Consider the following 11,252-nt stretch of genomic DNA (forward strand, 5'->3'; position numbering starts at 1 on the left):
CACACGTCGAAATCGAAAACATCTTCAGCCTGTACCTGAGAGTTTAGAACTGGATGCCTCAGTACCACCGCCGGTGGGATCCCCTGTTTTAAGAGGGGTGCCTTCCCCTCAGCAAGATCACAGCGGGGATATGTCTTTGCCTCCAGTGGACTCTCAATCACCTTCTTTTGTATCAGAGGACAGTTCATGTAGAGAAACATCAAGCGGAAGAGTGGTGAAACATCTGGCCCGATATCCGGATTAACTTTAGTTAGAACAATGACAGGAAGTATGGACAGAGTAATCCCATGGTCAATGTGGACTAGGGTAGTCTACCCCGATGTTCAAGTCAGGATGTAATTCATGTTGTTTATATTTTCTGTAACTTGTTATTTGTTATATACTATACAAAACTGTTGTTGTATACCTTGTTATTTGTTATATTCAAATGGAAAAAAAATTGTATGCTTTGTCCTTTGAAAAGGGGGAAGATGTGATGAGAGTGGGAAGTGACGTCACCAGATTGGGGGCGGAGCTTATGTCCATTTGTCTGTGTCGCAGTTAGTTAGTGAGATCAATGCTACCAGATGTATATTTCCATGCTCTACAATAAAATAGAGTTGTGTCCTGCATCTCATGACAGTTCCTCTAATAAATTCTCTTGGCATTCTTTTAGAATTCCTAGAATTTTACAGTTTCTTCAGGATGGTTTGGATAAGGGTTTATCTGCAAATACTTTAAAGGGACAAATCTCTGCTCTTTCTGTCTTATTTCGTAGAAAGATTGCTAAACTTCCTGATATTCACTGTTTTGTTCAGGCTTTGGTTCGTTTCAAACCTGTTAAGTCGATTTTTCCTCCTTGGAGTCTCAATTTGGTTTTAAGGATTTTGCAGGCTCCTCCATTTGAAACTATGCATTCTTTGGATATTAAACTACTTTCTTGGAAAGTGTTATTTCTTTTGGCTATCTCTTCTGCTGGAAGAGTTTCTGAGTTGTCGGCTCTCTCTTGTGAGTCTCCTTATCTGATTTTCCATCAAGATAAAGCTGTTTTGCGGACTTCGTTTTTATTTTTGCCTAAAGTTGTGAATTCTAACAACATTAATAGGGAAATTGTTGTTCCTTCTTTAAGTCCTAATCCTAAGAATTCTCTTGAAAGATCTTTACATTCTTTGGATGTGGTAAGAGCTTTGAAATACTATGTTGAGGCTACTAAGGATTTCAGAAAGACTTCTAGTCTATTTGTTATTTTCTCTGGTTCCAGGAAAGGTCAGAAAGCCTCTGCTATTTCTTTGGCATCTTGGTTATAACTTTTGATTCACAAAGCTTATTTGGAGGAGGGGCAGTCTCCGCCTCAGAGAATTACAGCTCATTCTACTAGATCAGTTGCCACTTCTTGGGTTTTCATGAATGAAGCTTCAGTTGATCAGATTTGCAAAGCAGCAACTTGGTCTTCTTTGCATACATTTACTAAATGTTACAATTTTGATGTATTTGCTTCTTCTGAAGCAGTCTTTGGTAGAAAGGTTCTTCAGGCAGCTGTCTCAGTTTGAGTCTACTGCCTATGATTTGAGTTTTTTGAAATTTTTAAGAAACCTTAATTATTATTTGGATTTAATTTTCTCAGCGGAAATAGCTGTTTTTATTTTATCCCTCCCTCTCTAGTGACTGTGGATTTCCACATCTTGGGTATTATATCCCAAACGTCACTAGCTCATGGACTCATGCCACTTACATGAAAGAAAACATAATTTATGTAAGAACTTACCTGATAAATTAATTTCTTTCATAGTGGCAAAAGTCCATGAGACCCACCCTATTTTTTGGTAGTTATGATTTTTTTTGTATAAAAGCACATTATTTTTTCCAGTTCCTCTTTTGTATGCTTTTTTAATCCTTTTTAACTCCTTTTTACACCTCACTACTTGGCTATATGTTAAACTAAGGTATGTGTGTGGTGGGAGGTGTATTTATAGGCATTTTGAAATTTGGGAAACTTTGCCCCATCCTGGTAGGAATGTTTATCCCATACATCACTAGCTCATGGACTCTTGCCACTATGAAAGAAAGGGGGTGAACTTTCTGGATCGGAGTCTGCTACCTCTAGGCCCCCGGCTGCGGAGGAGCCAGCCTTTAGATTTAAAATTGAACACTTACGTTTTCTTCTAAAGGAGATTCTGTCGACATTAGAGGTTCCAGAGGTCAAGTTGCCTGATGAGCCTTTGATCCCTACATTAGACAGAGTGTACGAGGACAGGGTAGCACCGCTAACTTTTCCTGTACCTGTAAAAATGGCGAACATTATTAAGAATGAGTGGGATAGAATTGGATCTTCCTTTTCCCCTTCGTCTGCCTTTAAAAAATGATTCCCAGACTCTCAGCTGGAGTTGTGGGGTTCCGTCCCTAAGGTAGATGGCGCTAGCTTCATGCTAGCCAAGCGTACTACTATCCCACTTGAGGATAGCTCGTCATTCAGAGAGCCGATGGAAACTTTTCTCAGAAAAATGTTTCAGCATGCGGAATACTTGTTTCAACCGGCAGCGGCTGTTGCCTCGGTTGCTGGAGCTGCGGCCTTCTGGTGCGACTCCTTAGCAGATTTGATCGAGGTGGAGGGATCCCTCGATGTTATCCATCGAGGATAACCTGTTCATGGTCCCAAAGAAGGAGGGAACTTTCCGCCCGATTCTGGACCTAAAGTTCTAAATGTCCCCTCGTTCAAGATGGAGACAATAAGGTCCATCCTTCCTCTAGTTCAGGAACGACAGTTCATGACCACTATAGATCTGAAGGATGCCTACCTTCACGTTCCAATCCACAGGGACCACTTCCAGTTCCTAAGGTTTGCGTTCCTGGATCAGAACTTCCAGTTCATTGCACTTCCGTTTGGTCTAGCTACTGCTCCACGAATCTTCACAAAGGTTCTAGGGGCTCACCTGGCCGTTGCCAGAACCCAGGGTATAGCAGTAGATCCCTACTTGGATGACATTCTGGTTCAAGCCCCATCCTTTTGTCTAGCGGAAGACCATTCGATATCTCTTCTCTCTCTTCTTCGATCATGGATAGAAGATAAACTTAGAAAAGAGTTCTCTTATTCCAAGCACCAGGGTAGAATTCCTGGGTACTATAATAGACTCGATATCCATGAGGATATTTCTAACAGACCAGAGATGTTGCAAGCTAGCTTCGGCATGCCTTGCCCTCCAGAAGTCCTTAAGGCCATCTGTGGCCTCAGTGTATGGAGGTAATTGGTCTCATGGTGTCCAGCATGAACATAATTACCTTTGCCAGGTTCCATCTCAGACCTTTACAGCTGTGCATGCTGAGGCAGTGGAATGGAGATCATTCGGATCAGTCTCAACAGATTTCCCTGGACAGCCGGTCGAGAGAATCGCTCTTGGTGGCTCTGTCCAGATCATCTGTCCCGAGGGACATCCTTTCTAAGACCATCCTGGGAGATTGTGACTACGGACACAAGTCTATCAGGATGGGGAGCTGTTTGGGGTGCCAAGAGGGCACAGGGCCTGTGGTCTCAGGAGGAACGCTCCCTCCCGATCACCATTCTGGAACTTCGAGCAATCTACTATGGTCTGAGGGTTTGGCCTCTTCTGGGTTCGTCCCGGTTTATCAGATTCCAATCAGACAATATAACCACATTGACTTACATCAACCATCAGGGGGGAACGAGAAGCTCCCTAGCAATGAGGGAAGTATCTCGGATTCTGGAGTGGGCGGAAGCCCACCACTGTTCGTTGTCAGCAATCCACATTCTGGGTGTGGACAACTGGGAAGCGGATTTTCTCAGCAGACAATCCTTTCATCCGGAGGAATGGTCTCTCCATCCGGAAGTGTTTGCAGAGATATGCAGCATGTGGGGGACGCCAGAGATAGATCTCATAGCGTCTCGTCTCAATACTAAGCTATCCAGATATGGGTCGAGGTCCAGCGATCCTCAGGCAGAGGTAATAGATGCATTAGCAGTGCCTTGGAGGTTCAGTCTAACGTACCTTTTTCCGCCATTACCACTCCTTCCTTGGGTAGTGGCCCGCATGAAGCATGAGCAGGCGTCAGTAATACTGATTGCTCCATCGTGGATGCAAAAGGATGTGGTTTGCGGATCTAGTGAGGATGTCATCTTCTCCTCCATGGAGGTTACATTGTCGCAGGGATCTGCTGGAACAAGGTCCTTTTGTTCATCAAAATCTAGATTATCTGAGGCTGACTTGCGTGGCGATTGAACGCTTAGTCCTTGGCAAAAGAAGGTTTTCTGAGAGTTATTGATACTCTCATTCAAGCTCGTAAGCCGGTTACTCGTCGCATCTATCATAAGGTGTGGAGAACCTACTTATTCTGGTGTGAAGAGTGTGGATTTCCCTGGCATAAAATTAAGGTTGCCAGGATTCTATTGTTTCTCCAGGATGGACTGGAGAAGGGTCTTTCGGCCAGTTCCCTGAGGGGACAGATTTCAGCCTTGTCTGTTTTACTGCATAAGAGGCTCTCAGGAGCTTACAGATGTTCAGTCTTTCATTAAGGCTCTGATTAGAATCAAACCTGTGTTCAGATCTTCGGCTCCTACTTGGAGTCTGAATCTGGTTCTTAAGGTTTTTCAACAGGCTCTGTTCGAGCCTATGCATGAAATTGACATTAAGTTGTTGTCCTGAAAGGTTCTTTTTCTACTGGCTATTGCTTCTGCGTGCAGAGTTTCAGAGATTGCCACTTTGCAATGTGAGCCCTCTTATCTGGTGTTCCATTCTGATAAGGCTGTCCTACGTACTAGGTTAGGGTTTCTTCCTAAGGTCGTGTCAGACCGCAACATCAATCAAGAGATTGTGGTTCCTTTGTTTGTGTCCTAATCCTTCTTCTTTGAAGGAACGTTTGCTTCATAATTTGGACGTGGTTCGAGCCTTGAAGTTCTATCTTCAGGCTACTAAGGATTTTAGACAAACTCCTTCCTTGTTTGTTGCCTATTCTGGTAAGTGTGAGGGGCAGAAGGTCTCTGCGACTTCCTTGTCTTTTTGGTTAAGGAGTGTTATCTGCTTAGCTTATGAGACAAGGGGACATAAACCTCCTCAGAGAATTACGGCTCATTCTACTAGAGCAGTGGCTTCCTCTTGGGCCCTTAAGAACAAGGTTTCTATGGATCAGATTTGTAAGGTGGCTACCTGGTCCTCCTTACTTACTTTTTCTAAATTTTACAAGTTTGATGTTTTTTCTTTAGCTGAAGCAGCCTTCGGGAGAAAGATTTTGCAGGCTATGGTGCCCACAGATTAGGGTCCGCTTGTCTTTTTGTCCCTCCCGTTATCATTCAGTGTCCTCTAGAGCTTGGGTAAAGTTTTCCCAACAGTAAGGAATGATGCCGTGGACCATATGTGATTATTAAAGTCAATTTTTATTTTAGATTCAAATCAGCTCTGTCTGAATCATGAAATATTAGATTATTTTGTCATTTCCCTTTCAATAAAAATGAAATAGCCATCACAAGCTCTAAACTAAAACTAAGTTTATTTTTTAAATGTGCACTCATGTGTGAATATGAAAAATATATTTAAATATATGATTTTATATACATATAAAGGGACAGTAAATCCAAAAGATATTTAATTTTATACAATACTAATTATTGCATATTCAATACCGTTATATGAATATACGTTTGACCTGTGTGAGAACCTTGTTTGTAAAATGTCCACTTATCTCCATCCTTTGGCGGAGCTTTTAAATAATTCAGTGCAGACTCTTAAAGGGACAGTATACTATAATATTAAATGGGTTTACAATTCCTTATTATTTTATTATCAGCAGAGTATATAATGCATGAAATTAAATGGTTCAAGTTGGTCTATGAATCTATGAAGCGAAAACCACAAATATGTGTATTAGCTTGGATAGATAGTCTGATCTCCTAACTTTATCAACATAAAGCATGTGTAATTTGTATTACCTTATGTATTGTATGCCCCACTGTGAGTGACATATCTTACAATGGCTGTATTTATACACCTTTGCCTTAAAGGGACATTAAACCCAATGTTTTTCTTTCCTGATTTAGATAGAGAATACAATGTTAAACAACTTCCTAATTTCCTTCTGTTATCTCATTCGCTTTTATCTCTTGATATTCTTTCCTGAAAAGCATATCTAGATAGGCTCAGGTGCTGCTGATTGGTGGCTGCACATAGATGCCTGTGTAATTGGCTGACCCATGTGCATTGATATTTCTTTAATAAAGGATATCTAAAGAATGAAGCAAATTAGACAATAGAAGTAAATTTGAATGTTGTTTTAAATTTGTATTCTCTGTCTGAATCATGAAATAAAATTTTGGGTTTAATGTCCCTTTAAGGACAAAACCATTAGGAATAGGTGGAGATAATATTGGAGAAATAGACTAAATTAAAATCAAGGGTAACAAATACTTATAGACATTTGATACACTCCAACAGGTAAAGATTATAACTGTTAGAAATTATATGTTTATATATCTATAGTTAGCTGACCCTTCAAATGACTCCACTAGAGTGAAAAGTCATCAATATGGCATACAATAACTAGCTTGGTAAAAATGTGAAATTAAATTACGTTTTCTTTAACCCCTTAAGGACCAAGGCCATTTTTCAATTTCTTTCCCTGAAGGACCAGGGCTATTTTTACATTTCTGCGGTGTTTGTGTTTAGCTGTAATTTTCCTCTTACACATTTACTGTACCCACACATATTATATACCGTTTTTCTCGCCATTAAATGGACTTTCTAAATATAGCATTATTTTCATCATATCTTATAATTTACTTTAAAAAAATGATAAAATATTAGGAAAAAATGGAAAAAACACACTTTTTCTAACTTTGACCCCCACAATCTGTTACATATCTACAACCACCAAAAAACACCCATGCTAAATAGTTTCTAAATTTTGTCCTGAGTTTAGAAATACCCAATGTTTACATGTTCTTAGCTTTTTTTGCAAGTTATAGGGCAATAAATACAAGTAGCACTTTGCTATTTCCAAACCATTATTTTTCAAAATTAGCGCTAGTTACATTGGGACACTGATATCTTTCAGGAATCCCTGATTAACCCTTGACATGTAAATATTTTTTTTTAGAAGACATCCCAAAGTATTGATCTAGGTCCATTTTGGTATATTTCATGCCACCATTTCACCACCAAATGCAATCAAATAAAAAAAATTGTTCACTTTTTCCCAAATATTTTCCCAAACTTTAGGTTTCTCACTGAAATTATTTACAAACAACTTGTGCAATTATGGCATAAATGGTTGTAAATGCTTCTCTGGGATCCCTTTTGTTCAAAAATAGCAGAAATATATGACTTTGGCGTTGCTTTTTGGTAATTAGAAGGCCGCTAAATGCCACTGCGCATCACACGTGTATTATGCCCAGCAGTGAAGGGGTTAATTAGGGAGCATGTAGGGAGCATCTAGGGTTAATTTTAGCTTTAGTGTAGTGTAGTAGACAACCCCAAGTATTGATCTAGGCCCATCTTGTTATATTTCATGCTACCATTTCACCGCTAAATGCGATCAAATTAAAAAAAATGTAACATTTTTCACAATTTTAGGTTTCTCACTGAAATTATTTACAAACAACTTTTGCAAGTATGGCATAAATGATTGTAAATGCTTCTCTGGGATCCCCTTTGTTCAGAAATAGCAGACATATATGGCTTTGGCGTTGCTTTTTGGTAATTATAAGGCCGCTAAATGCCGCTGCGCACCACATGTGTATTATGCCCAGCAGTGCAGGGGTTAATTAGGTCATTTGTAGGGAGCTTGCAGGGTTAATTTTAGCTTTAGCGTAGAGATCAGCCTCCCACCTGACACATCACACCCCAGGATTCCTCCCAAATAGCTCTCTTCCCTCCCCCATCCCACAATTGTCCCCGCCATCTTAAGTACTGGCAGAAAGTCTGCCAGTACTAAAATAAAAGGTATATTTAAAATTTAAAAAAAAATTATAAAGCATATTTACATATGCAGCTGTGTAGGATCCCCCCTTAGCCCCCAACCTCCCTGATCCCCCCCCCCCCCCCAAACAGCTCTCTAACCCTCCATCGAGGCATCACTGCAATAACCGTAAAGCGGCTGGAAGCGATCAGGATCGCTTCCAGACGCTTTAATCCCCAAAGTCGTACAGGGTACGTCGCTGGTCTTTAAAGACCAGGTTGTGTGCGACGTACCCTGTACGACTCGTGTCGTTAAGGGGTTAAAGATAATTTAAACTAGATTACCTTTCAAATAATGAAACCATAATAAATAACCTATATTTATTTTAAGAATGTTTTTTGTTACCCAAGAAAGATTAGAGATATTAGAATGTAAATCTAACATTAAACTACACTGTCACTTTAATGTAACAAGTTAATTACTTTTATTTCTTAAAAGTGAAATGAAAAGTTGTTCTGTATAATTTATACTGCATATCCTCGTCATAAACATTTTATGATTTTTACATCTCTAAATCACACACCATATCATAGATGACTGTATCTAACTCCACCTTAACTTTTGTAAGATACTTGACTTTAACATTATCTGGTTAAGCTGTGTTGATATTTTTTTCATTCAATAAATTATTCAAAATTAGTATATTTGATATCAGGCATGTGCTTGTAAAGTAGATACTTTAACAGTCATTGGACTAATATTTTGTTTACATGTCAGAATATTAGATGGATGTATTTCTTATCTTACTGGGATAGAGATATGTATCAAATATGTATTTCAATAAATAAAATATAAACATTTACTGCTAGATTACGAGTTTTGCGGTAAGAAGGGTGCGTTGCTAACTTGCACTTTATTCTCACTGCTCACTTACATACAGCGCTGGTATTACAGGTTTTTATAAACCCGGCGTTAAAAGACAAGAAGTGAGCGTAGAGCAAAATTGTGCTCCATACGGCACTCCAATACCAGCACTGCTTTAGTCAGCGTTGAGCTGGTTGTACGTGCTCGTGCACGATTTCCCCATAGACATCAATGGTTTGCAAGGATAACTTGCCACAAACCTATAGCAAGTTTTCACTTTAAGTCTGCTTAACTTGCTGCAAGTTTCAGCTGGCAAGTGTGTTTACTTGCAGCATAATTGCTGTACAAGTTCTAGTTGACACTTTTTCAACTTGCAGCAATTTTGCGTGGCAAGTCTCTAGCAAGAGGTAATTTGTAATTTTGAGACAAGTTAGCAGCAAGAGCTCTACAAGTCTCCTGCAAATATTTGTTAAGTCAACAGCAAGAGCTCTGCAGGTTTGCAGCAATTTTCTGGCAAGTCAACAGCAAGAACTCTGCAAGTCTCCTGCAAATGTTTGACAAGTCACCAGCAAGAACTCTGCAAGTCTCCTGCAAATGTTTGACAAGTCACCAGCAAGAGCTCTGCAAGTCTCCTGCAAATGTTTGACAAGTCACCAGCAAGAGCTCTGCAAGTCTCCTGTAAATGGTTGACAAGTCACCAGCAAGAACTCTGCAAGTCTCCTGCAAATGTTTGACAAGTCACCAGCAAGAGCTCTGCAAGTCTCCTGCAAATGTTTGACAAGTCACCAGCAAGAACTCTGCAAGTCTCCTGCAAATGTTTGACAAGTCACCAGCAAGAGCTCTGCAAGTCTCCTGCAAATGTTTGACAAGTCACCAGCAAGAGCTCTGCAAGTCTCCTGCAAATGTTTGACAAGTCACCAGCAAGAGCTCTGCAAGTCTCCTGTAAATGGTTGACAAGTCAACAGCAAGAGCTCTGCAAGCCTCCTGCAATTTTCTGACAAGTCAACAGCAAGAGCTCTGCAAGCCTCCTGCAATTTTCTGACAAGTCAACAGCAAGAGCTCAGAAAGTCTCCTTCAATATGTTGACAAGTTGATAGCAAGGGCTCTGCAATTCTATTGCAAATCTCAGACAACTCAATAGTAAGAGTGCTGTAAGTCTGTGGCAAATCTCTGACATGTATGTCACAATTAAGTGCAGTGTCTGTCACAAGTGTCTGTGTAGATTATAATTACAAATTAATAATTTGTTAATATTAAAGTTTTTTTTATTCAAAAGTTATGTAAGTTATTTGTATGAATTTAATTAATTTCAGAGTTGTAGCTATATATTATCTGAGAGAATATACTATGTCAGGTAATATATTACTTGAAGTATTCTAATATTAGTGTCATAACACAAATATCATTATCTCAGTTACAGTAGGACAGGTTTTAAGGCATTCTGCATATACAGCAATTGTCAGTTCTGCCCATGTTCGATATGTTTAATTCTTGCACCTTTTCAGTGGTTTTTGACAGCATTGTGTGTACTGTATATGTATAAGGCCTAGTTTTATTGTGCACATATTATATGAAAATGCAAACATCTCATTATATCAGCGATTTTGGTGGGGGTCTGGAATCTAACCCGCTGTATAAATTCGGCCCTGCTTTAATATATTAAAACTTGGAAAATAATGTTTTTTACATTTTTACTTGATTTTTTTTTAATTGTTTCTGAATATTAGTTTTACAATTATTACCTTATCTATTTCTGTTATATAAAAACAATTATCATTGTATACAACTAACTGAAGTTGTGTGGAAATCACCAAGCTTTGATTTCATACATTTACAGAACTGAATTCATTTTTGCTTTTATGGTTAAAGGGACACTAACCCCACATTTTTTCTTTCATGAATCAGATAGAGCATGCAATTTTAAGCAACTTTCTAATTTACTCCTATTATCAATTTTTCTTTGTTCTCATGTTATCTTGATTTGAAAAAGCAGTAATAAAAGGTTAGGAGCCGGCCCATTTTTTAGTTCAGCACCTTGGTAGAGCTGCTGATTGGTTTGCTACATTTAGCCACAAATCAGCAAGTGCTACCCAGGTGCTGAACAAAAAATGCTCTGGCTATAAAGCTTACAGTACTGCTTTTTCAAATCAAGATAGCATGAGAACAAAGAAAAATTGATAATAGTAAAAAAATTGGGTTTAGTATCCCTTTAATGTGAGGGGTTAACCTCAATACTATATGAATATAAAAAAATATTAATTAAAAAGGGGTTTAAAAATTACTCAAAAACAGCATTAACTCTTACACAAGTAATTCAAACTTTTATTAGTTGCAAATTTTCCAGTGATTATAACATTTTAAACATGGCATTGTAAAAAAAAACAAAATAACGGCCTAAGTTACAAGACAAACAATTTTAACAGAACAAAAAATATAAGATGATGTCCTCTGCTATGATGTTAAATTTGGCACCGGCCTGTAAAATAAAAAAATATAGATAAATGTGAGCA

General features: G+C 38.8%; 1 long non-coding RNA gene across 1 annotated transcript in view; it reads right to left on the reverse strand.

The window, feature by feature from the left end:
• Window positions 1-11,036: 11,036 nt before the first annotated feature.
• The window catches only part of LOC128655824 (uncharacterized), a 2,388-nt gene continuing 2,172 nt past the window's right edge, over window positions 11,037-11,252 (reverse strand). Inside the window, exon 2 of the long non-coding RNA XR_008401922.1 lies at window positions 11,037-11,218. This is a non-coding gene — a long non-coding RNA (uncharacterized LOC128655824). The remainder of the gene's footprint in view (window positions 11,219-11,252) is intronic.

The sequence above is a fragment of the Bombina bombina genome, chromosome 4 (assembly GCF_027579735.1).
Source record: "Bombina bombina isolate aBomBom1 chromosome 4, aBomBom1.pri, whole genome shotgun sequence".
Taxonomy (NCBI): domain Eukaryota; kingdom Metazoa; phylum Chordata; class Amphibia; order Anura; family Bombinatoridae; genus Bombina; species Bombina bombina.